The sequence below is a fragment of the Malaya genurostris genome, chromosome 2, assembly GCF_030247185.1.
Source record: "Malaya genurostris strain Urasoe2022 chromosome 2, Malgen_1.1, whole genome shotgun sequence".
NCBI classification, from domain to species: Eukaryota; Metazoa; Arthropoda; class Insecta; order Diptera; family Culicidae; genus Malaya; species Malaya genurostris.
This window is the reverse complement of record NC_080571.1, coordinates 119,614,552-119,639,797: the sequence shown is the minus strand read 5'-3', so window position 1 is coordinate 119,639,797 and position 25,246 is coordinate 119,614,552. Positions and strand designations below refer to the sequence as shown.

At 37.6% G+C, this 25,246-nt stretch overlaps 1 protein-coding gene across 3 annotated transcripts in view; it reads right to left on the bottom strand.

Moving 5' to 3' along the window:
- Window positions 1-23,682, bottom strand: part of LOC131432228 (protein slit) — a 445,785-nt gene extending 422,103 nt beyond the window's left edge. For all 3 annotated transcript variants that reach the window (XM_058598368.1, XM_058598369.1, XM_058598370.1), the window contains exon 1: window positions 22,718-23,682. The gene's annotated coding sequence lies outside the window, so the exon portion shown is untranslated. The remainder of the gene's footprint in view (window positions 1-22,717) is intronic.
- Window positions 23,683-25,246: the final 1,564 nt, after the last annotated feature.

Sequence of the window (25,246 nt, the reverse complement as noted above, 5' to 3'; positions counted from 1 at the left end):
TTGCAAGTACAATTGTGATAGATATTGTCAAAAAACTTAAAAGTGTGACATAAAACTTCGAATAACTCTAAAAGTAAACATTCGAAGCGCTCATGCTGTCAAGAAGACTCTCATTTGCGACTGGTTTGATTAATATTGGTCCAGTCATTTCTAAGATCTCGACCTCTTTGTCAACAACACACATACAGACACACACACGGATATTTGCTCAGTTCATCGAGCTGAATCGATTGGTATATGAGTCTCAGCGTTCCGGGCCTCGGAAAAATGTTCTGAAATATTCTATACCATTTTTATATTTATTAGAAAAGCGAAAAAGCTGCCAATTCTGAGATCGTCTGATGTCCAAAATAACATTAAGGTGAAATGCAGCATAGCGCGCGATCAATTGATCAATTACACTGGGGTCTCTTTTTACGCGGTTTTTTATGCAGTTTCTTGTTACGCGGTTTTCCGAAGTTACGCGGTTTTTTTTGCGCGAATTTCCAAAGTTACGCGGTTTTCTTGTTTTGTCTTAGAAATGCATGAAACTTCGAGATCTGGTGTTATCCCGAATTCTTTTTAAGTCAACTTTTTGGAACAAAAATTATGTACATATTACACCAGATCTCGACGTTCCATGCATTTCTGAGACATTCGGCATCAAAACAAAAAAAATCGATTTTAAAAGTCTCAAAATTTTGCTATGGGGCTGTCCATAAAAGACGTCACGCCGCAAGGGGGAGGGGGTGTATCATAAAACGTGACCTTTTGTGACAGGGGGAAGGGGGGAGGTTTTTGGAATGTGACGTCCAATATTTTCATTGAGCGCATTTTTGAAATACCTAATTATATTACTGCTTTGCCCAATTTCCTGAAAAAATCTCCACAATAAACGTTTACATTTTATAGGAAAACGTGTATTTGTTGATGTAAAAGCTTCTTCTTATAAATTCGGAAATGAATGATGCAGGAAATCATTTCTGTTGTGATCAGCAAAAGTGCACGGAGGAGCGAATATATAAGCGAAATTAATAAATTTTGCCTAATATGTGTAAAAAAGAAAAAGATACTTTCAAACGGTTTAACTTAAGTTATGCACTGACAATTTTTTCAGTAATTTGATTTTCTAGCATTGATAATAGTATATCATAAGAATTTCTCTTATCTGATTCTGACGCAGTTTATTCTATTGTACTCCATTTGAAAAAGGGCGGGAGATCAACGATTTCAGACGTAGATCATGTCATGTCTAATCTTGATCATATGTGATTTTCCTCCACCAACATCAAAGCTTATCGAATCATCCAGTGATTGAGCTTAAATAAATCAAGAATCATTTTAGCTCAAAATCACTATTCATTGTGTGACGGAAGATCAGTACCGATATTGATCGATGTGATTTAAAATTCACTGATCAACTGATCTTGAAAAGATTCTTCGGCAGTGATCTCGTTTTGATGAGGTTTTGGTCTTTATTTTCTCAGCTCTGTATGCTACACTAAGGAAATATTATTCTTTGCCTAAAACAATAATATATAATATATAATAGGAGGAATAAAACAGATGATTTAAATGTTTCATCAATTCCAACCAAATACTTTTGTTAATGTATATAATTGATACTAATAAAATAATTCCGATGATTTTGTAGTTTTAGGGATATTTTTTAATCTAATGACAGCATGTAATAAATCGATTTTTCCCTCATATTTGTATGGTTTGTCATACATATTGAGAATGTATTGAGATGAATTTTATTTATTTTGAATTCGTGACATGTGACATAGGGGGGGTGGGTGGTCTTTGCTTCTGTGACAATTTGTGACAAAGGGGGGACGGGGAGTCAAAAATCGTCAAAAAAGCGTGACGTCTTTTATGGACAGCCCCTATGTCCCAAAGTCGATTTTAACAAAAAAATTGTTTTTTGAGATTACACCAGATCTGGACGTTTCATGCATTTCTAAGATATTTGGCATCAAAAAAATTTTTTTCTTTAGTTTAAAGTTTTTTTACGCGGATTTCCGAACTTACGCGGTTTTTTTTATCGTGTTTCCGAAGTTAAGAGACCTCAGTGTATTACAGAACCAAACAGAATTTCTAAATTCCAAAAACAGTTTTCGCTATTAAATTTATCACAACTAAGTATTCTTAGAGTTTTGAAATTTTGTTTTGCCGAGCCGTAATTGGTTTTTAAATTGTATAAACGTATACAGATTCGTTCCACGCGTATGATTTCAAAACTGAAAAATGATATTTGTAGCAAAATTTCATAAACGATTTGAAAAAGTATCAGGAATCAGGAATCAGAACAAATTGGCTCAAATGGCACGTTCCCCTTGATATTTGGAGATTTGTGCCTTGCCATCAATTTGTTTTTAGCATCATTTTCCCGATATATAAGAGGGAAGGATTGAAAGGAAATGGTAAGGGTTGGACTAGGAGGATGGGAAAAATTGACGACACAAAAACACATAAAAGCAGAAGTAAATTCTGCACCCCTAAGGGATGCTGAACAATCTGCTGAGGATCACATTTAGTGGAAGCAGAAGGAAATTCTGAACCTCTACGAGGTCCCGAACAGTCTGCTGTTAATAAAACCTCCAACCCCCGAGAGGATTTAGAGATCTTACAAAAGCGACACCATTCTGCACTCCCGGAAGAATGCAGAACGACTCGCAGTATGTACGAGCAGAAGTAAATGCGGTACCCCCCAGAGGATGCCAAACAATCTGCCAAACCCTATTTAAGGTGAATACAGAAGGGATTCATTCACTCCAGGAAGAACGATGAACCCTTCTGATTATAGCTCCTTACCACATTGGGTGAGAAACGAGAGAATATCCTTCAATTTTAGCTCCGCATACACAGACTCAACCATGTATGGAGAACCAAAAACCCGGATACGTAGCTGCGTCAATGCGGGACAGTTACATATCAGATGATATGAAGTACCATAATCGCATTCACACAAATCACACGAATAATACTCAGCACGTTGAATAGTAGCCATGTGATAATTGAGTTTGCAATGTCCAGTCAGAGCTCTGACCAGAATACTGCAATGTTGCTTGGAGAAATGCAGTAGACACTTTGACATTTTCAGATTTAAATCTGGTAGAAATGCTTTTGTCTGAGCGCAAGTTTGCAAGCTGCGCCAGTAGCTGGCATGTTTGGATGCAGCCCAAGAACGTATCTTGTGCTTTATCCAACTAGTTGAAAGTGGTAAAGCTGGTTCAGGACCAACGAAATCATTCGTTGCACCAGCTCTAGCCAACTCATCAGCCCATTCATTTCCAGTAATACCAGAATGGCCGGGTACCCATATGAAGTAAACAGCATTTGAAATGCTGAGGTCTTCAATTTGAGTTCGACATGCGATCACTAGATTCGACCGTGAGTCATTCGAATTGAGTGCTTTTAAGGCTGCCTGACTGTCGGAACAAAAATAAATACGTTTACCACAGATCCTCTGCTGAAGTGCCGATTGTACTCCACACAGAATTGCGTAGATTTCTGCTTGGAACACAGTACAGTATCTACCAAGTGAATGAGACTGCTCCAGCCTATTTCACGACAGTAGATACCAGCACCAGCACGACCATTCAACAGAGAACCGTCCGTAAAACAAACTATGTGTTCATCAAGTTGTCGTTCCAGACAACCAGACAATCATTCCTAACGAAGAGGATAGCTCACATTGAATGTTTTAAAAGGAAAACTGCATGTGAGAGTTAGGTCACTAGGAGCGAGTAAATACTCATCCCACGGAACCATTTGAGACCACAAGCGAGTGTGACTGGTAGCATATTCTAATGGGTTACTGTTCCAAAGCCCTGTAACCCTAAGACGGTATGCACAAGATAATGCTTCTTGTTTTAGGAACACATGTAGTGGTTTAATGCACAGTAGCGCCTCTACAGCAGCAGTAGGAGTTGTCGTGAATGCTCCTGTCATCGCCATTAGGACCATCCTTTGGAGATGATTTAGCTTTGACTGAACTGTCGCGACTTCTCCTTTCTGCCACCATACAAGACATCCATATGCTAAAATAGGTCTAACGATAGTTGTGTAGATCCAATGAATATATCTGGGTTTGAGTCCCCATGATTTTCCAAAAGCTCGTCTGCATTGGCCGAAAGCCATGCAAGCTCTTTTAATCCTGAAATCAATGTGAGCAAACCAATTCAGTTTTGAGTCAAGAATAACCCCGACGTATTTAACTTGATCGACCACAGTGACCCCTGAACCAAAGAACTGCAACGGACGAGCTCCTGTAATTATCCTACGATGAGTGAAAAGCACCATTGATGTTTTGCCCGGATTTACAGATAATCCAAACCTGACAACACCATTGTTCAACAGATCGCAGGGCTTGCTGCATTAAATCAAAGAGAGTGTTAATGCTTATACCGGTCATCAATATATGATAATCGTCGGCAAAACCATAAGTCGGAAATCCAAGGTTATTTAGTTTCCCTCACAAACCATCAGCGACTAGGTTCCATAAAAGTGGGGATAGTACACCACCTTGAGGACACCCACAGACACTCAGCTTTCTAATCTCTGGCCTGCCGAAGCGATGATCAAAGAAGTTGATTGCTAAGCATTGCGTGTATCCAGTAAGGGAAAAACCCAAGATATTCCGTTCACGACTGCAATGTTTAACCTCCTGCAGCCATTCAGCCATCGGCACGGAAATACACCTTGACTTAGGAGTTCCTATTTTTGTGGCCTTTTACGACATGGAATAGGAAACCAGTGGATCAATTCTTGGTAAAAAATAATACCGCCGGATGCCACACGGCTTACCTGTTTGGTGGACTTATACCACCGGTACAGGTGGACCGTAGCGTTATTCTTAGCAGTTGGGAAACCGCTACCGACACTACACGGCTATCTAGGCTGCTCAGAGAGGGAAGTTAACATTGATGGTCAACTTCCATGGATGGCCGAGCAGCCGGTAAAGTAAAAGTAACTCAAAATTATAAAACTTGAGCCGAAATAACAGAAATTTGAAAAAGGTTTCCATCATTTTCTATATTGATAATATTTTTATCTGACTTTTAGGGGGATTAACACATAATTAAAGTTTTCGAAAAATTACGCCAGTCATTCTGAGCGTAAAATTAAGCTTTTGAGCCACTATTGGCCTATTTTTGAGAAAGTAGTGCGGAATGAAAAAAGTGAAGTTTGTGGTTACGTCACTTATATGGTTATGTCTCCGGAACCATATGTATTCGTCATGAGCTTTGACAACTTAGCAGATATATTAGCGTCTATGAAATTCGAATGACGCTTCATGGATCAATAAACTCATAGTAGTTTTTAGGCTAGCCTAAGTTTGTCTAAATTTTTTGAGACATATTCGAGAAAGGTAAACGAATAATGAAGATTGCGGTTTGACGGTTACGTCAGTTATACCATTATTTCTCCGGAATCCAATCCAGTTTCAGCCATTTGATCTTCGAGCTTGTTCAATGACTTGTTATGCATCCATCATAATCCTCTTCTCTTCAAAGACAATGGTAAATTTCTTTAAATGACTGTGTAAAATTGTAAACGTCCCTAATTGCATAATTTTTTCCCTTTTTTAATCCGAAACTATTATTTCGCACTACTGACTACTGACTTCATCATTTTTTTAATCATACAGAAAACTTTCAGCGTTCAACTCAGTCTGGTCGGGTAAATATTTTGTTCGCGTCTAGCGACCACGCGTGGGTGCAGAAGGTGAACGAATTGATTAAAACTTCGAAACAAACTATTCATTGACACACATATTGGCTTGACGAACGAAGCTATTGCTACGCACTCCTCTCCGCCGGCTACCGTGACCAGAACTAAACCACAGCCTTCCGGAAATTTTATTAACACAACCCGCAACAACGGGTTTCGGACAAAATGGAAAATCAATCACGGCCGATCAAACCGCTTGGTTATTGTGGTTATGCGGTGGCGAAGATGAAGCGCGAATGTGTGATATGAAGTGTAAGAAATGCTCGCTGAATTCGAAAACGACATAAGCGCTGTTGGGAATGGTCCAGCTCGTTTTGTATCCATTAGCTAAACCGGCTAAAGATTCGATTCGTACACTCACACACACAGACAAGCACACGCATCAAGGCACATTTCCGGACTCCGGAGCCTGACCGATGCCTGGAAGCAGTGATCGATGGAGGACCGGATTTCGTTGTCGGGACCGTCGGGTAGGCGGAGGTGTGAAACCGTAAAGCAAAGCTGTTCGGATGGAAGATAATTAGATAAGACTGATCTCTCTCTCCGAATATAGCCGAGTATGCAAATGAATGAACTTAATTGACTGTTTTGGTATTCATTGAGTCGATTCAAACTTGAATTAATATCGCAGTAGTAGCAATCCATTAAGGGGAAACCCGCCGGTCCAAATCAAATATTTTTGACGTTGATATACAACGATTTGAATAGTCCCGTCGGCAGTCGAATGGAATGAGGTAAATTTATTCAAACTGACAGCTGAGCATCGTCAGATCCTTATCAGATGAGGCAAATAAAAGAAAAACAACGGAACGCAGCGCACACATCACATCACATTTTGGGGACTTTCGCTCCAATCGAGTATGGTCGTATTTCATAACAGCAGGATTCCAACGAAGATAATTAAATCCTTGAGAATTACTTTCAGATAATAATTTTGTTTTGCTGAAAGGTATTGTGTTACATCTTATTTCGAATTCGAATTAAAGGTATCAAAGATGAACCGAAGGAAAGGCAGCTCCGAATAGGTCTACTATGTGACCGGTCGGATGGACAGAAGGGACCAATGTTACGCTATAATCACCTGCGGTGCAGTCTTACATGGGTCTAAGCGCCTGTCGCTTTTCCATGCTTTGAAAAAGGACTCATGAACGGTTCATATCTTAGTTCGAAATCTTCGTAACCCTCGAGAAGCTCAATTTGTTTCTTGTTGTGTTGTGTTTCTCATTTTCGGTTAAGTTGTTTTATGGATTTAAACATTCCTCGCATAAGCTATCGAAGGCTCAGGCGTTTCGGACCCTCTCGGTTATTTTGTGTGAAAATTTTTGAGCGCAGAATGAATTCAAGCAGAAGAAAAACATATTCACGTGTCGTTTGTCGTAGTTTAAATTCCATTGGAAAGGAATTACCTCGCAGCTTCTCTTTCAATAAAAGTAAGGCCATATCGGTTTCCGCTGGTAATAATCATTTATCACAAACATTTATGCTTCCAGAAGAGTGACAAACCGTTTGAAAGTACCGTTGCTTGCGCTCTGCAAACGGAACGGGTTTCGTACGTGCCATTAGTTACATCGCCCGGCTCTCGAACGTAATCCTTGAACACTTTTCAAAAGTCATGTCTCCGTTTCGGATCAGCTTTGAGTCCATCGGCTGAGTTCACATGCCATTCCAGGGCTAAGGTTGATTCCGAGTCAGCCAGCCGCTCAAACTGTTATACATGCAAAAGTTAGAACGAGCCTTTGATAATAAATTTATGATCACGTTTCAAGAGTAAAATCAAATTCCGTCGAAAAAGAAAAGCTTTGTAAAGAAACGCAACTTTCCAAAGACCACCAGAACTCCGACGTTTGTTCGGCTTTGAAAAGTCCGGATTGTTACGTTTGCTGCACGGTTCAAAACGCACGTTTCCGCTTCATTCAGCACCGTACGACGCGTAGCGGAACTCTCGGAATCGACTGTGGCTCTGGCAGAACTGTTCCCCACGAGGCAGAACTCCCACCTCGGCACCTAGCACATATGTACATATACTTGCAATGCTCCATTGAACTCGTCACGTAAAATCAATTTATAGAAGAAATAGAAGCAAGACCAGATTTCCTTCACGTTTTATGGCTTTGTGCCTTTCGGAACTTTTATTTGTAGCTCCTCTCCTTTTGTCGAACGCATCACACATTCCCAAGTGCCATGGAAGTGGCTAAATAAACGTCAAGGAAATGCTTGCTCGAAACGTGCTCTATACACCTTCAAAAGCATTTTTTTTGTATTATTACCTGTAGGACTAAATTAATGGCTGTTATTAGGATACCATGCTTTTGGTGTGACTAATTGGGTTGGGAATTTTTTAGAAATATGCTGAGTCATGGCCTTAAAATGTTTTTTTTTCATAGGATTCGGATTAGTTGGCTAAGAAATTGATGACATACGTACTTGTCACGAATATGAAGGATAAATATGTTTACTAATTGTTTACATGATAGCTATGTAGTTAAATGCTCTGTACACTAGGGATAAATTTCGCATCAGAATGTTTCATTAACATTTTTAAGTTCAAGTCCAAGAACTTCAATATACATTTCTGGAATCGTTTTGTTAGCAGAAATTAGCTGTGTACGAAATTCTCGTTTTGTGTCAAGTAGATGCCGCTAACTTCTCTCGATATGAATCTATGATTTTTTTTTGTGAGTTGAGATTGCGTCCCAAATGTGGAATATCATGCGATCGGTTAAAAATATACATTACAACGCTTTGTAGAATGTTTTGAAATGTGTGTCCCATATTTGGGACTCAATGCAGTTCAGCGTTAAATTCTTTGTTTATGAGAGGACTCAGACATTTAACATATTTATTACAATTCATCTGGATTCCTTGCATGAGATCATTTTAAAAGGGCGATTTTTATCATAGGGTAAACCTAAATATTTTGTATGATCATACTATGTCAATTCCAAACCATTCATTTTGTTAGTGTGATTATGCTTTGGTATAAGAAAAGAAGCTCTAGACTTTTCAATTTTGTAAGGCAATCATAGAAAATATTCAAGCTGCTTTGTGGACTACATCACTCAAAGGTCTACAGACTAGTATCAACAGAACAGAATAGAGATTCCTCACAACAAACCGATAGATGTGAAAGTTCAGAGGTAAAACTATTATACAGGAGCTACGCTAGAACTTTGATGAACATCTGCTCATATCGATACTTCTATTAATAACAAACAATGCTCCCCCTAATGAAGATGACAATTTCGTAGATGCTAATGGTTGAACAGAGACCCTTAACATCCACAGAATTAATATTGAAACTATTTACGCTCTGTACGGTACAAGTGGATCATTTGTGGATTCATTTTATACGCCGTTCATCTGACATAAACTGAGATAAAATCATTTTCATCGAAATTTCTCCGATTCTTCTGAGTACCACAATCCTTAATGAACATATACCAACATACAACTAAATGAATGTTTCTGGGAACCACCTGAGATTCAAGTCACAGTCGCCAAAATAAACTACTCACACCGGTACAACAAAAACAGTGTGTGAAGAAGAAGACGATTTCGAAATTAGTAAAACAAAAGATACCGACACCAACACGAAAAAATACTGCTTCCTTTTGACTTCAAACTGTCTTGCTTTCGTTTTTCGGTGGAAAAATTGAATCCTTGCTTTTAAAGTATGTATTCTGCCGCCAACCGCCAAAGAATATATTCGAAAAACCATATCGTAGTACAGAGATATTCTGTCCATGGAAAAGTGAATGTTGAAGATTTGTTCCCCTTGTCTTCTTGTGTGACTTTCGATCAAAAAACACTATGATTCCATGATAATCGCTTGTCACTTTCGACCATCAACTGATCACATGTCAATACTTCCAAAAACCGGTAAGCATTGCGAGAAACTAAACCAGAAATAATCTACACGCAAGGACATCGGTACTTCTTCTACACTACCCAAGTAACCCCAGTGCTGTCATCTACAATTGATGTGCCACAAAGTACGCCTGCTTTAGTTAACAACGTACTCAATGCCTAAGGAAACAAAAAAAAAGGAAAATCTCAAAACTATGCTTCCAACAACAACTGTGATTCAATGGACGAAGGCGTAAATAGTGAACCAATGAAAGCTCTTCCACCACAATGAGCAGAGTAACAATGAGATAAAATTATATTTGTTTCGCTTAAGTAAATGAGACAAAAAAAGGACTGCGATTGATTTTTTGCTTCAATTTAGCCTCATAATTCAAGTGAACTACAATATTCTAGCAATCTTCACAAAGAAAAGCCAATCAAATCAAACCAGAATGGTATTTCAATTTCTTCTCAGAACAGATCGTTTGATACAAGTACAAGAGAAAAAACCAAACCTATAGAATCACTTCAATTAAGATGTTTTCGATTCCTTCGAAAATTCTCGGCCGTTGGATTGCGGACAAGTACAAAAACATCCACGTTTGCAATGTATTACAGCTATTCAAAACATCACAATTTGTTTGATCCTATTTTGAAAGCTCACCGCAAAGGTTTTGGGATCAAAATTTTTCCAAGCAGTACTGATGAAAAGCGGCGGCTCACGACAAACAGAGCATTATGAATGCGACCGACCATTGCGTCTTCAATTCTTTCCAGATCGAAGAGCATTCCAACAAGTTGAAACGGCGAGTATGTTTGTAAATATATGTGTGTGTGTGTGTGTTGTTCATTCGTAAATAGGTGCACGCGCGGGGGTGACAGTATAAAAGTGCCATGAATCAATATCCGCTTCATGCGCTCCCATGTCAGTATTCGTTATGATTTATCTTTTCTTGTCAGAAAATTATGATTTATGTTACTTCTTCGCTGGATCTGAATAATACATTAGTGTGAGTGTGTAAGAATGTGCGACTGTAATGAACGTGCACTCGAGTGTCCTGTTAGTATCTCTGCGAACAGCGCAAATATTTATTACTCTCAAAACGTAAAACTTTTTGTCGCCAACCGAAGGTCTTGCATTCCGTCGGGACCGTCGGGTCCACATCGCTGTCGTTGACTCCAACGCCGGGCAGTGACATGCTGTAAAAATCAGCAACATCCTTTCCATTTAGGGAAGCTCTACTAACTCGTGTTTTTGCTATTTTTGCTAGTGCCATTCATTCAATTTGGTTTTATCGTTCTCTCCGTGTGCGATTTAGTGTAGGAAGGAAGGAAGTAAGGAATTCTTAGGTCGTAGCAAACTGGGACAAGAGAAGACGGACGGACAGCAAAGCGGGGAGGTTTTTTAGGAACGCAACACTTCTCCGCCCCTGGCGCCCGGCAAAACCGAGTGAGACCCGGCGATGAGAAAATTTAGGGAGCCTTCCATTGTTTGTCGACCCCGTTCGGTCCTCTGCCGACGGTGTCCTTTATGATGTCCTGTGAGATTTCCAAACAACATAGATATAAATTACGGATAATAATGGGGTGTATAACGGCTAGACTAACGAATGTGGAAAGGAACTCGATATCACGTTCGACACGAACAAGTTTTTATGCGGATTGAGGAGGTGAACCACAGGCATTATTTTATTATTAACTTTTCACCTCCTTGCAGTCACACGAATGAAAACGTATGTGAGCGTGTTTGTGAGCGTGTTGATGCGTGGTTGAAAACAGGCCCCAAATGAGGTTTGTTATTCGTGTTATTAATACCGTGGTCCGTCTTCATGGGGAGTGATCGATAAAATCACTGCCAGCGGGGAATGTATCGAGTAACTGAGGACCGGCAGCAGGAATTTCGTATCAATGGAAATGTATCAGTTGTCTGCTGTTTGTCATGAGTACAGCAATTGTAACACACTCATTCGTAATTTGAATATAGTAATCGATCTATACTTTTCATATTAAATTTATTGAAATAGGATACTGCAAGTACTGCCAATCGAAAGCCATAGTTAGAACAATATGTCAACTTTTTTTTCATCATTTTTGGCTCCGGGGTTTCGTCTAGTGAAACTGTTGTTCGGCTTCATTGTAACATCGTATGGTCGTATCTACAAACGTTGGTCTAATATAACAAATTGTTTGCTTGGACGAATCAGAACCTGCACTAGCGGGCTTTCGAATCTAATAAGAGTTACAGAAAACGATCGAATTTGACATCTGTTTGTCTATGCTATATAGGTAACGAATGAAAAGTGAAAAATCCAGGTACATAAAAATGTGTGTCTTTAGGGTGCCTGTTATGTTGCTATTAAACACTAATTTCATAGCAAAATCGTATTGATCATCCGATTAATGCTGATTAGAAATTGGTTGTTCTGTCTATCTCTGTATCTCATGGAAGAAAGTAGTAAACGATAATTTATACTATCAATAGCAGGCCTAATTACCGAGTCGGATAGTTAAATATGCATGACTTTAAGTTTTTAATAATGAGCAATTCTTGAAATGGACAACAAGGCATTAAACCTCACATACTTGGATGTAACTTAGCATACGTCTTCAGTACAGCAAATCATTTGTTTGCACGAATCCGATCTGATTGAAGACTAAATTACAAAAAAAGCGTAAAATGTAAAATTAGTCGTAAACGGTTAATCTGCAAAATACTTCTCTTGGTCTCTTGAAAGAAAACGAAAAGGTTTGTTTTGGACATCGACAAGCACAACCTACAAACAGTTATCAGAGCGGTTACGCCATTTCTGAGAAAACGAAATAACTACTTTAAGATATTCCGGGACCGGAATCCGTGGTCCTGGATAGTCGAAATCCGTTCGTGTGGTAATCAACCGAAAGTTTTTACATTATCCAGGGTGGCAAGTGAATTGCCGTTTTTAATTTCCCGGTTTTTTCCCGGTTTTCACGGTTTTTAGATAAAAATTCCCGGTTTTTGGAATAGGCTCAAATCGCCCCTGTTTAGTGTTTTTTTTTGTAAATATTTTTTTAATTTAAACCTTAAACAGATATCCCATGTCCAAAAAGGATCATTGTAATAGACCCACTAATTGAGGATTCAATTACTTTCCAGGCATTTCGATGAATAAAAAAAATATATTCATTATAACATGTGCATATAAGAAAAGCATAAAGCCTTTTTCAAGTCATTCAGGGATTTTGGTTACACGTAACCGATTTCTGCCGAGTGCACATGACTGTTTTTATTATTTTTTTGGTATACATATTATTGAAAATAAATCAATAAGGAACAACAATCCCAAAAACGGACGCATGCCACTCGGAAAAAATAACAACAATATATGCTTGCAACTTCAAATCATTTTGCACAGAGCTTTCTTCGCTTCTTCCGGAAGTAAAAGTGGAAATCTCTGTTCAGCGGAAAAAAATAAACGGCATGATGGCCAAGGATGGCTTTTATCGTATCAAAGAACGCTCTCTACCAACTCTTCACTATATTCAATCATTGCCATCAAAGAGAGACGGATATCATCTCAGCTACAAAACACCGTCATGATTCATATAACATAGAATGGACACCAGTGCGAAAGCGAATTTCTCTCGATGACCTGTCTGAGCATCACGAGTTAGCACGCTTCTCTCTGAAGCGACAAACGGTCGCTTATTCTCGTTTTGAGATCCGATTCTATAGGGCAGTGGATAATTGCGATAGAATCATTTTACTATTGCCGCTTATTCTAACTATGTGCATATAACCTTTATATAAGTTGTATCTATGAAAATAGCTGTGAATGCTCCAGACCAGGGTTTAGAAATATTGTATATTGTAACCTAGTATGAGAATCATCAAGTCGAATTATCTGCGATAATTATCAACTTGCGATTCTCTCTTGGTAAATTCCTCACAGCGCCGATCATTGCCGGACTATATATATTTTGTTAAGGGCTGCGAAATACTCAGAGTATGAAGTGGAGCGAGACAGCGAGTTCTTGTAGCATCTTCTGCCAGATTGAAAATGTTGTATACAATGTAGAGTAATATCGAGCCGCTTTCTGACAAATTATCGGCAATCACCAACGCAGTTGATGGCACAGCGAATCTAACATAATATCGTCATTGCCAGGGCTTCAGCCATGGTACAATAAATTGTTATACTGTTTAAATTATGTCGCTTGCTAGCATATCTGTTCAATGAACGATACCCTCAGATGAATTATTATGCTGTGATTGTGATGAAAACCATAAAACCAATTAATAACAAAGTCATGTCAGACCAAAAATTGGAAATTTTCATGTAATAGAATTGAATTTAAAATCATTATATGAACCCAAGATTTCGCAAAGCCGTTCGGCTGCCACGACTTGCTCTTTTAAAACCCCAATTTATTCTAATGTATCTGTTAGTCAATAAACAATGTTTACGATTTCAATGCGTTGACGGGCAAATAAATCAAATGATAACTGTTAAAATGCACAATATATCGATCTGTTTTTTCCTAATAGGATTCTAAATGCTCGTAGAGGAATCAGAAAAATAATCAGGAAGTGCGATTTGAATACTCTCCGCTGGTTTTAAACCAGTTTTATTTCCAATAGCTTAACTAATTTATCTTCTATGAGAAATCTTTCTACAATTGATCTGATTCTAGCAGATCAATCAATAACATTCAGAGTTTCAAATCAAGCAATGATTAGTTCAATTAGTTATATATTCTACCAACTTAGAACTAATCGACTAGAACACTATCGAATGTAAACCCTGAAATTGTTTTGAGAAATATAGATATAGCCGTGTATAATTTAAATCATTACTTTATTGAAGTTCCAAAAGCTCAAACTAAATTCAATTAACCTTCATCTACATCAATATCAACGTTCTTGTGATCTTACTGTGGAATAGTTGAGGACCTTTAAATGAAAATTAAACATAGATTCACTGAACAAATCAATCCATTTTCTTAATCTTTCTAAGATTCTATACTGGCCCTCAGAAACCAGTTTCAACTCTCAAAAAGTAACTCAAATACTTCCTGTAAACGGTGAATAAGATCAAAGACAATCGACAACTCTTCCAATTTTGCGAGTCCTTTTGATATCTAACAGAAATATAAGAATAACACAAGACATGATGAAACAATGGCAATCATCAGCAAATTTTAAAACATAAAGGATCCTTAAAATGTTTAATAATTTTGTTAAAAATTTTCCCTATGTTACCTTGAGATTTTGTCATAAATTTTGCAGGTGTGTTGAATACTCATTTAAAAATCAATCAAAAACCAACAGAAGCATCCGAATTATCCTTATTTTCGAAATGAGCTTTCATTATGCTGTTATTGATAACAACTAAAAAAAACTCTGATGCTTCCTGTTTGATTTAAAACTGCCTGCAAGCCTCTAAAAATCGTTGGACGATATATGGGGTACTGGCCCAATTTCCAATGAACAATAAGTTATTGTATTGTACTGAACATTTCGCTCAAATGCAAAATTGGGTATTGTCTCCTATTTTTCAATTGTTGAAAAAACAGCTAACAACTGTTACTCATAGGTGAGCTAGTAATATTATTGCCGGTTTTTCACTGAAATTCCCGACTTTTTCCCGGTGAAATCAAATTCCCGACTTTTTCCCGGTTTTCCCGGTCACTTGCCACCCTGATTATCTCGTTCATACTGAAACGTAACATGAATGAACTCACTGTTTCTTTATTGAAAATATTCAATCTGTCGCATCAAAAATCGAAATTTCTCTCCGAAGGGAAAAAATCATTTATGTTCCCTATATTCAAAAACCTGTTTTAATCCACCTAGGGGTGCAATGAGATAGGCATCTCATATCTCACATATTCTAACCTACAGAGTGAAACAGTACTCAGGTCGGTTATGCCATCTCTGAGCAAACGAAATAAGTACTTCCGAAACCGGAATCTGGGACTAAGCGAAAGCGAAGTTAGTTCGAGAAAAGCGACTGGGATCGATCTATGGCTACAATCTTCGGTCGTTCATAAAAAAAACCCAAGAACAAGAAAAGCCAAATTAATGATTAGCCGTCTACTGACAATGACTACCGGTTGGAAAAGTTTTGAGGCAAGTTTAAAAATTATTTTACTTTCTATTTCCGGTGCTTCCGGAATCAGAAAACGAGAACCAGCAGAGCCGGATTCGAGTTGTTTGGTTGTCTATTGTAAATTGCTGCTGATTGGAATAGTTTCGAGGCAAATCAAGAACTTTTTATGTGTTTTGTTTCGCTTCAAGTGGCGGTATCCAATTTTTAACACATTTCACCATATAATTCCGGAACCGGATGTCGAATCCGGATGAAATTTGTAGGTTTTATACAGGACAACGAGACCTTCCATTTGAAACTAAGTTTGCTGAAATCAGTCACGCCATCTTTGAGAAAAGTGAGGAAGTAATTTGAAATTAGAATTTTTTCACTGTACTCCGGAACCGGAAGTTGGATCAAAATAAAAATCAGGAACCTTCTGTAGGACAATTATTCCTTTCATTTGAATCTAAGTTTATGAAAATCGGTTTAGTCGTCTCTGAAAAAAGTGAGTGCAAAAAAATGTTACATATGCAAACCATCGTGGAATAACACTGCTCTGTGCGGGCTCTAAATTATTTGGATGTAATATTTATTGCCATACGAGTTAAATTTAAATTGGTAAAATTTAAGTTGGTTGTTCAGTCACGAGTGGTGAGTTTTCATTTGCTTACGAAATTCTGTGATTTTCTGTAGGGAAGCTTTGTAAAGCTACTTGTAAAGTGTAATGGGGAAAAGGAACTTAAATACTAACTTACTAATACAGAGAGTATTAGTATGAAGATTGCATCGATTTTTGTCGGAATTTGTCAGCATTGATAACAGTCAATCATTTTTGTCTTGTTCATATAGAAAGCCAAGCATTCACTGTGGAAACCGAATCCGAGACCCGGGTGGCTGAGTGTCACATACCATTAGACCCTAGTCGTCGAGACCGCAAACTACAGTACGCGTCAGAAAATTTTTAGGCTCTCACTAATAATACACTAATACCGCTACCGTCACTCAACCTAGTTTTACATAATTTTGCTTCAGCTGCCAGTTATTGTTTTCAAACAGATTGGTATATTTGAATTAGTTTTTATTAAGAAAATATTTCTTTAAAAATGTACGACAAGGATGAAATTCGTAGATTACTTCACGCCCAGAAGTCAGTTTCTGATATCATGGCTCTTGTAAAATGTTCAAGGGCTACTGTATTTCATGTCAAGTCGTCAGTTGGACTACCAAGAAAACCTGAAAGTGGTCGGAAGCGATCTGTGAGAACACCAGGGTTGATACAATCCATTAAAATGAAAGTAACTCGTAATCCTGTTCGGAGCATGAAAAAAATGGCAAAACAGGCTAATGTATCAGAAGCAACGATAAAAATATTTGTGAAATATGACTTAAAAGGAAAATCTAGAGCTTGAGTTAGAAGACAATTGATTACTGACAGAATAATAGCAGCTAGAGTGGAGCGAATCAAGAAACTGCTTAGTAATCTAAAGAAGAGGTTCACCGTCATTATCTTCACGAATGAGGAGCGGTTTACTGTCGACAGCGTGTCCATCAGTCGCATCAACCTGCATTAAAAGTTCGAAGAAAGTTTATGATGTACCTGATAACATCAAATTCACGTTTCGAACCTAGCATCAGCAGGGGTTATGATGTTTGGATTGGTCGCTTCCGATGGCCAAAAAATGGACCCCGTTTTTAACCAAGAAGGCCTGAAAGTGAACACAGATGTGTACTTAGAAACTATTAAGGATCATGTTTTGCCCACAGGTCGTAGAAAACACAAATGTGGTTGAGGGACAACATGCCTCAACTCTGGTTCAAAGAGATGTGGCTACCTAGCTTGCCTGGCTTAAATCCTCTGAATTTCAGTGTATGGGCGAATATTGAAGCACGTGTATGTCAACATCCTACGGACGTCCATAACAAAGCATTGGAGAGAAATGTCATCAGATTATATTGCCACACGGAACGACCGAAATTAGCTCTGCGCCTAATTCGTATTACTGTTTTTGAATTAGTTGATTCTAACAACAAAATTTCCAAAATAACTATAAAATTAGTTAAAATGTAGAATTTACTGTGCTGAAAAAAACTCTTATTTTTATAGAATGTGTTTAGTTGGCGAATATTCTGGACACAAACCAGCAATATTTCAATCCAACACGAAATTCTCATTGACAACTAATTTCGTTATTAAAATCAGAAACTTTGATTCTATTTATCTATCACCGTCATTACTGAAGGACAGCAGTGTCAAAGCAAAACAATCCATTAAAAAGCTAAAAGGGACAGTCTTGTTGAAACTGCTCGCAAATTGTTTAGATGTTTTTCGCATGTGTTACGATATATCCCTATATAATTTTCTAAACCGATATGTAAAAATGACGTAAACTGTTAGTGGAAAGTGTATTTATTCAGAATTTGTGCGCACTTGAAGCGATTGTGCGTAATAATGTTTTTACGCGGAACAGTGATGTGAATTTCGAATGTTTCACTCTAATTGTGATGAAGGTTTTTGTATCTTCAAACCTTCCGAGCTGCGCCGTCCGGTGTACTATTTGTATTCGGTTTTTGTTTTCCGAGTGCTCAAAGTTTTCAGTGAGAATGAAGAAAACAGTGATTTAGAAGAAAAAAATTCAAAAAGATGTTTATGTTTCGTTTATGTCTTTTTCTCCAATACAACATCGTATTTATACCTGCCAATATGGAAAAGACAACCGCGTCTGAAATTTTTTCGGCAGTAGTGTGCCATCTAGCGGCTAGTAGTCATTACGGTGTTACCGTTTCGGTGACAGGGCGCCATATAGCTGCAGATTGCAGAAGCCAATTCAACCATTCATATTGGTTGAAAACAACATTATATTTCTTTAATTCAACTAAAAAATTAGTTGACTGGATATGAAGTGTGCCTTAGCTAAGAAATGACAGTACGTTTAATTTGTGAATTCAACTAAAAAAAATAGTCATTTCAACAAATATTTTATTATTATTAAGGGAATGAGAATAAAAAATCTAAATCAGCAAAAGTAAGATTTTTTTAGTTGTCTCAAAAAATAACTAACTAAAATCAGCAAATCAACTAAATCTTTCGCGAAAATGCTGATTTCGGTCGTTCCGTGCAAGGTCTGCAAAAGCTTCAGGCGTCGTCTAGAAGCGGTCATAAATGCAATTGGCGGAAATATTGAGTGAAGAGGAAGCTGTTATATACGTTATGTTTAAAGTTGATAATAAAGGTACTAAGCGACAATGAAATTAAAAATGTTTGAGTCTGACGCATACTGTACCTACGTGTATATGACAAAAAATATGCGGTCACTTTTATCGCAAATTTTTGTATCCGATTGTTGATTTAAATAAAAGTTTTCCACTTCATTTAAATAAAAGTTTTCAACTTTATACCCAAATGAAAAATCCTGTGGTCCCAAACATGATGTTGAGTTTTATAAAAAATCCAAAATTCCGAAACATCCAAAATTACAGTGTAATAAATGATAAAATTATCAATTTAAAAACTGTGTTTTAATAAGTGACATCGTTTTCTTTAATAAGGCATCATTACTAGGTGGATCAAATTGTTTTCGCCACAATTCGAAGTATGTGGGGTGACAAACAATGCGAATAACAAAACGGGCTAATGTGGAATCGAAGTATTGAAAGTTGTCAAATCATACATTGAAGTCATTTGTATGCGGAGATACGTTCCGCATTAAAAATTTGCATAACTTCGGAAATCCGCAACAAAAACTGCACCGTTTCTAAGATCCGCATTAAATACGAATAACCTCAGAAAACCAGCATAAAAACCAGTATATCTTCGGAATTCCGTGTAAGAAACCGCATAATTTCGGAAATCCGCATACAAACCGCGTAACCTAGAAATTCCGCCTAAAAAAACTACATAAAACGAAACCGCATAAAAAACCTTAGTGTGTTTTACTTTCAAAAATAACTACAGCCTTCCTCTTAAGCATTCAGTAGAGTTGTGGTATGATAAAAAAGTACCTCACATAACAATAGTAATATCACAGCGAATAGTTATTATATTCAAACAATTTGAACTGAAAATTAAAGGGTGAATTCGATAAAAATGGCACGAAAAAATCTTCTGGCACTATATGAGTAAAAAGCTTTAAAACTTGAGTAAATCTTATCCATAGTGTATCGTTTATATCTATTAAGTCAAACAGTTATTCATAGAATTCTATTCATGCCATCGAAACAAGATATTGTCCGTGAAAAAAACACAGCGGGTGAGTAATGATACAGACATAACTCGAGAACGTGAATACGAATAAAAATGACAATCGTTCGTATTAGTTGATTGTGAGAATTAGGCTTCCAAAATTGTGATGGTGTATTTATACAAAAGATTAACTTATTGAAGACAAATATTTTCTATCAACAATTAAATACCGCGGAACAAATGACAGTAAAAAAATAACAGCATACTTGATGTCGATTATCTCATTTCAGATTTGCATATTTCAGTGAAAGAAACTAGAAAAATTCTTCACGGGATCCATTTCTGGCATTGACGGAACAAATTGTGGAATTCTCTACGATATTATACACTGTTCGGAGCATTGTTCCCGAACGCGAAGCAGTCAAATGCTAGTTTTATTCGTACTCGTTTGGTGCGAATTTTGCACCACGGAAATTGTTCAAAGCAAATCACATTATTCTAGATGTGCACTAAACTGATAGTTTTTATCTCCGAATTGCAAAGTAGCAATCTTTATAGTTCTTTACATAACATTTGGAGCCATTAGAAGGGCTGATTTTGCATAATGCTCCCCGTCGTTGGTAACTTTTCTTTGTATTTTGATCCAATGCAAACGACCTGCCGGAGGATGAAGCAATAGATCTTCTTTTAAGAGAAATAGACTCTGCGAACATCCCGCAATTGATTCAATACGGAGCTAAATTTTGGGGACTAGAACTGGAACTGAGCTCTGGATCTGAACCAGTCGGAATGATAGATTTACATAGTAGGAAAACTTCGTATACTTCTTTGGGAATATATTAATAGTTCTAAAATGAACCGATTTCTATAATTCAGAAACTGGACCTCAGTTCAAGAACCAAACAGGCTAGAAATTCAGTAGTAATTTAGTTCAAGAACTGAATTCTCAGTTTGAATTCCAAAACTTAATTAAGCTATGAAATCTAGTTCCAGAATTCAGTTCCATCATGCAGGTTCTGGAACTAAATTCTTCAAACAGACCAAATGAAAGCACGACCTGAGCATTTGTGGTTTACTGTTCCTCCTGACGACCGAAGACCAAATGAGAGCACGACCTGAGCGTTTCGCGTTTTATACCTGGGTTGTTCTTACTGACTTTATAGCTGGGTTGTTCTTACTTCAGGAATCAGAACAAATTGGCTCAAATGGCACATTCCCCTTGATATTTGGAGATTTGTGTCTCGTCCAGTAGATAATCGGAACTGATATGTGACCTCAAAACCGTCGTCCGGGTGCGAAAATAGCAAGCAAGCGTGATGAGGTTTCCTCGTTATTTCCAAAAGTATTAGGAAGCTTTGTTTGCCAGTTATTTATGGTTATCTCGAACTGTGGAACATTTAATCACTAATCATATCATATTTTCGATAGCTTGTAGAATTATATTCTCGATAGTTTGTAGAAAAAATATGTTGTTGGGTTAAGTACAACAAGAGATTTTCGTGATTAAGTTCTACCTATTCTTGTACTTTAAATAAATTTGAAAGGTCAAGACAAAATGTGTGCAGTTACTATCAAAATTCAGAAGTGTCCCACCAATGTTGTGGTAATTGACTCTGCAGTTTGGAGTTACAAATACGATTGTATTCCGTGTAATATGAACCGTAAAAGTAAAATCATGAAATCTTCTGAGTTTTACGTTAACAAGGTGCAGAAAAGCTTAAACCGGAATGGAAAGGAAAACATCGCTGTAAAAATCCGCGCCCGGAAACTTTACGCGAAGTTGGTTACCAAATATTATGCCAGGGCCAACTTCAGTCAACTTCCTAGCAAAGTATATTTCGTTGCCAAGTCCATCTTCAATGTTCCGGAGAAGGAATTTTCGAAAAAGTTCTTGATCTAGTAGACGCTTTTTCAGGAACAAACAACGATGAGATTCACATGGAAAAGTGCCTTAAGAAGCGTATTTTGCCATTCAAAACGAAAGTTCAAAAGATTAAGACTGTTTGGGCATGATCTAGCATTCGGCAAAAAATCTAGCCTTGATCTAGTATTTGGAAAAAAAACAAACTGAATAACTCTATTTTTATTTCCTCAACATGTATGCTCAAGCAGTTTGGTGTAAAATCACGAAATATCTTGCCTCAACCAAATTTTCACGAAAACCATTTTACACACTTGTTCCCGCTTCATTGATTTACTAATAACCATGAGTCAACAAATAAACATTAAACTTCTAAACAGATCAGTTGCGATATGTTTGAATGCAAGACCTTTCATTTGGTTAAGCTCAAATCGGTTCGGATATCTCAAAATCGGTTCGGATATCTCTAAGGTTTTAATAATCTCTGCCGCTTATTATACTATAAAAAAAATCTCCGCCATGTTTTAAAAAATATATGACTTCATGTATAATGTACATGAAAATTTAAATGGTGCAATATCAGAAAAGGCCATGCAACAAAGTGTTTTGATTTGCTGGTTTTCGAGAATTGAAGATCAACCGATTTGCTTATTAGAACGAAACTCTCATCGATTTCTCAAAGATAGCTGAACCAATTGAATTAAATTTTGTCTTTCGCGCCACTAGTAATGTTATTTCCATTAGTGATTCAACTTCAAAAACAGTTCTAGACATTAAAATTATTAAATTATTATCAATTGTGTTTGAAGCTTGTATCAGAATTCCTAATTCTAAGACATCATAACTAACGATCTACGATTATCACAATCAAAAAAACAATTAACATTTAAGTTGTGCAGGGTCCGAGAACCAAAACTAGTCCAACGGAATGATTCGCATTGCATTAAATTAAACAACTAACGATAAAACAATCAACCATAAATATTAACTGCCACAGTTTGCCGATTTAATCTGAACAAAACAAAACATAATCGGCCCTACCTGCAAGGAGCAAGACATTTAATCCGTTTCACTCTCCCGAAAAACCAGCGCCTGTAGATCAGCGATAAGAACTCAACGTACAACTACCAGCATCGGTGGAAGATTAATTCTCTTCGTCAAAAGGTCACTCCTTCACACCAGTATTGCTAAACATAAACGCCCGTGTGCCGTTTTCAGTAACAACAGTTTGAAGCAATCTTCAGGAAGCCTTTAATTTTGCTTACAAACATCCTGCACTAGATTTTGAGCTGCTCCTTCTCTTTCTTCCTTCGTGAATATTTTAGATACCGAGTGCTTTCTTCATTACGTTTCACTTCATCCGTTTGACCATTTCACTGCATGAGCTTACTTTTCCATCAAACTCTTTCTTCTTTCGTTGTTTAAAAAGCGTACACTTCCCACAGAACGCTACTTGCACAAACGATCGCACACCCGAAAAAGGATTTTCGCTGCTGAACCGGTATTTATTTCTTCTGCAGAGGGCAATGCATCCGCTCACTTCAAGTACGGTTTTGTGTACATGGCACTATTTTTCATTCAACTTCCACTGGCGGCTATCGATCAGAACCAGCGACATTCATAACAAATCCACCGGCGGAATTGTGGAAGTTTGCGCGCAAACGCGCCAAAACTCTGTTTCTACTGTCTCCAACTTCACTACACTAATCAGCTTCCTATGTTTGGACAAACAACTCTAACGACACTCTTTTATCGAAACAACAAATTGGAATTCACTTCAACTCTTCTGACCACCAGAATTTGACCACAATCCAGCCAGGAAATGCACTAAAACCGAGCTCCCTCCATCCGATTGTAGAGAGTTAAATTGCACAAAGCCAAAGAACAATAATATCCATCAGGATAATAATTCTCACTCCCCCTTCCACAAGGAAATCAAATATTCAAACATGAACCTGGGCTGAGAAGAGCGACAAAATCCAATAACATCCACCACGCGCGATAGCCAGAACTCAACTGAGTCTGAATCGGTGGAACCGACGAAGTGAAAGTCGATCCTTGCCGAGTGCATAGAAGTGAACATCAAACGAGCGGCAACCGAGAGTTCCGAACAAGATGCATAAACAACGAAGAATGGTAGAAGAGAAGCTGAGCAAAACATAATTGATAAAAACACGGTGGTGCTTTGTTATGGCGGCGTACATATCCAACGGAAAGATGCTAAACTTTGTAGGTAGCCGCCAAAAAAAATACCTATCCGATAGAACTTTAAATTTCACACAGATGCAAAGCCGTAGTGTATGAGGGTAGAATTGTTTTGAAATCGAAACATAAGATCGCTACCGCTACCGCTTTACCATTGTCTTGATATTCATATAAGACCACGCGGAACAGCAGAAGGAACAAAACGAAAAATGAAACGAACACAACCGAACGAACACTACTGCAAACGGATTTTGTAGTAACCATGTTTGAATCGGAAATCGTAGGATCATAATGAACATAAACAAAATTCATCCGTGAGTGCTCGGAAAACGAAGCGTGGTTTTTAGCGAGAATACTCGTTGGATTTGAAGCATTGGCATGATTTAAAGGAGACGCTTGGTAACTGACCAGAGCTACGAGTTTTTTTTTTCCATAAATACGTTTATTTCTTAAGTTAAGTAGCATCACTTTTACATAAAATTCTTATCCTAATATAATTCTAAAATGGTCACAACTATATAAATTTATTAAAACATATTCCTCTTATTACTTAAATATCATCTTAGATAATTCGCCCGGGTTGGCGGTTCAATGCATAGGACGCTGGTCTTACAAACCAGTTGCCGTATGATCGAGCCCCGACCTGGAAGGATTCTTAGTGTCAGTAGGATCCATAGTACTAAGAATCGGCTGCGAAGTCTGTTGAAACAGAAAGGCCAAATTCCACAAAAGGAATGTAATGCCAAAACTTTGCTTTTAATTCGCAATTAATTATGAAATCTACTCGGAAATATTATTTGAACCAAACGATTAACTTCTATCAATTATAAAATAAGCTGTTATTTTCAGACACTTTGTTGATAATTTCATAAAGTATTTCGAGTTTGTTTGTATCATTACATAATTTCTATTCTAATTTAGCTATTGGTTGAATTCATGGTCGCAGCTGGAATCAGAACTAAGTATTAAAGGGGTCCTTTATTAAATTGAAACTCCAATTTTCTTTATGAAATAATAAAGAAGTTTCATGTATGGAAGGTCACGACAAGCAAGAATGTCTCGAAATGGAACATTGGATAGTCTACCTTGAATACGCGAAAGAATTTATTAGTTGAGATCTGACATCACGATACCCCACGCATGTTCAAATAACATGGTCAATATCGCGGTAACCTTCGCCACAAGCACAAGTCTCGGAGAGCCCAATTCGAAGGAGATGTGCATCTAACGTGTAGTGATTGGACATGAGTCTGGACATCACACGAATAAAGTCCCTACTCACATCCAGTCCCCTGAACCATGCCTTTGTCGATATTTTCGGAATACCCAAATCATCTCTATCCAAAGAAGTTTGCCAGCTGGCAA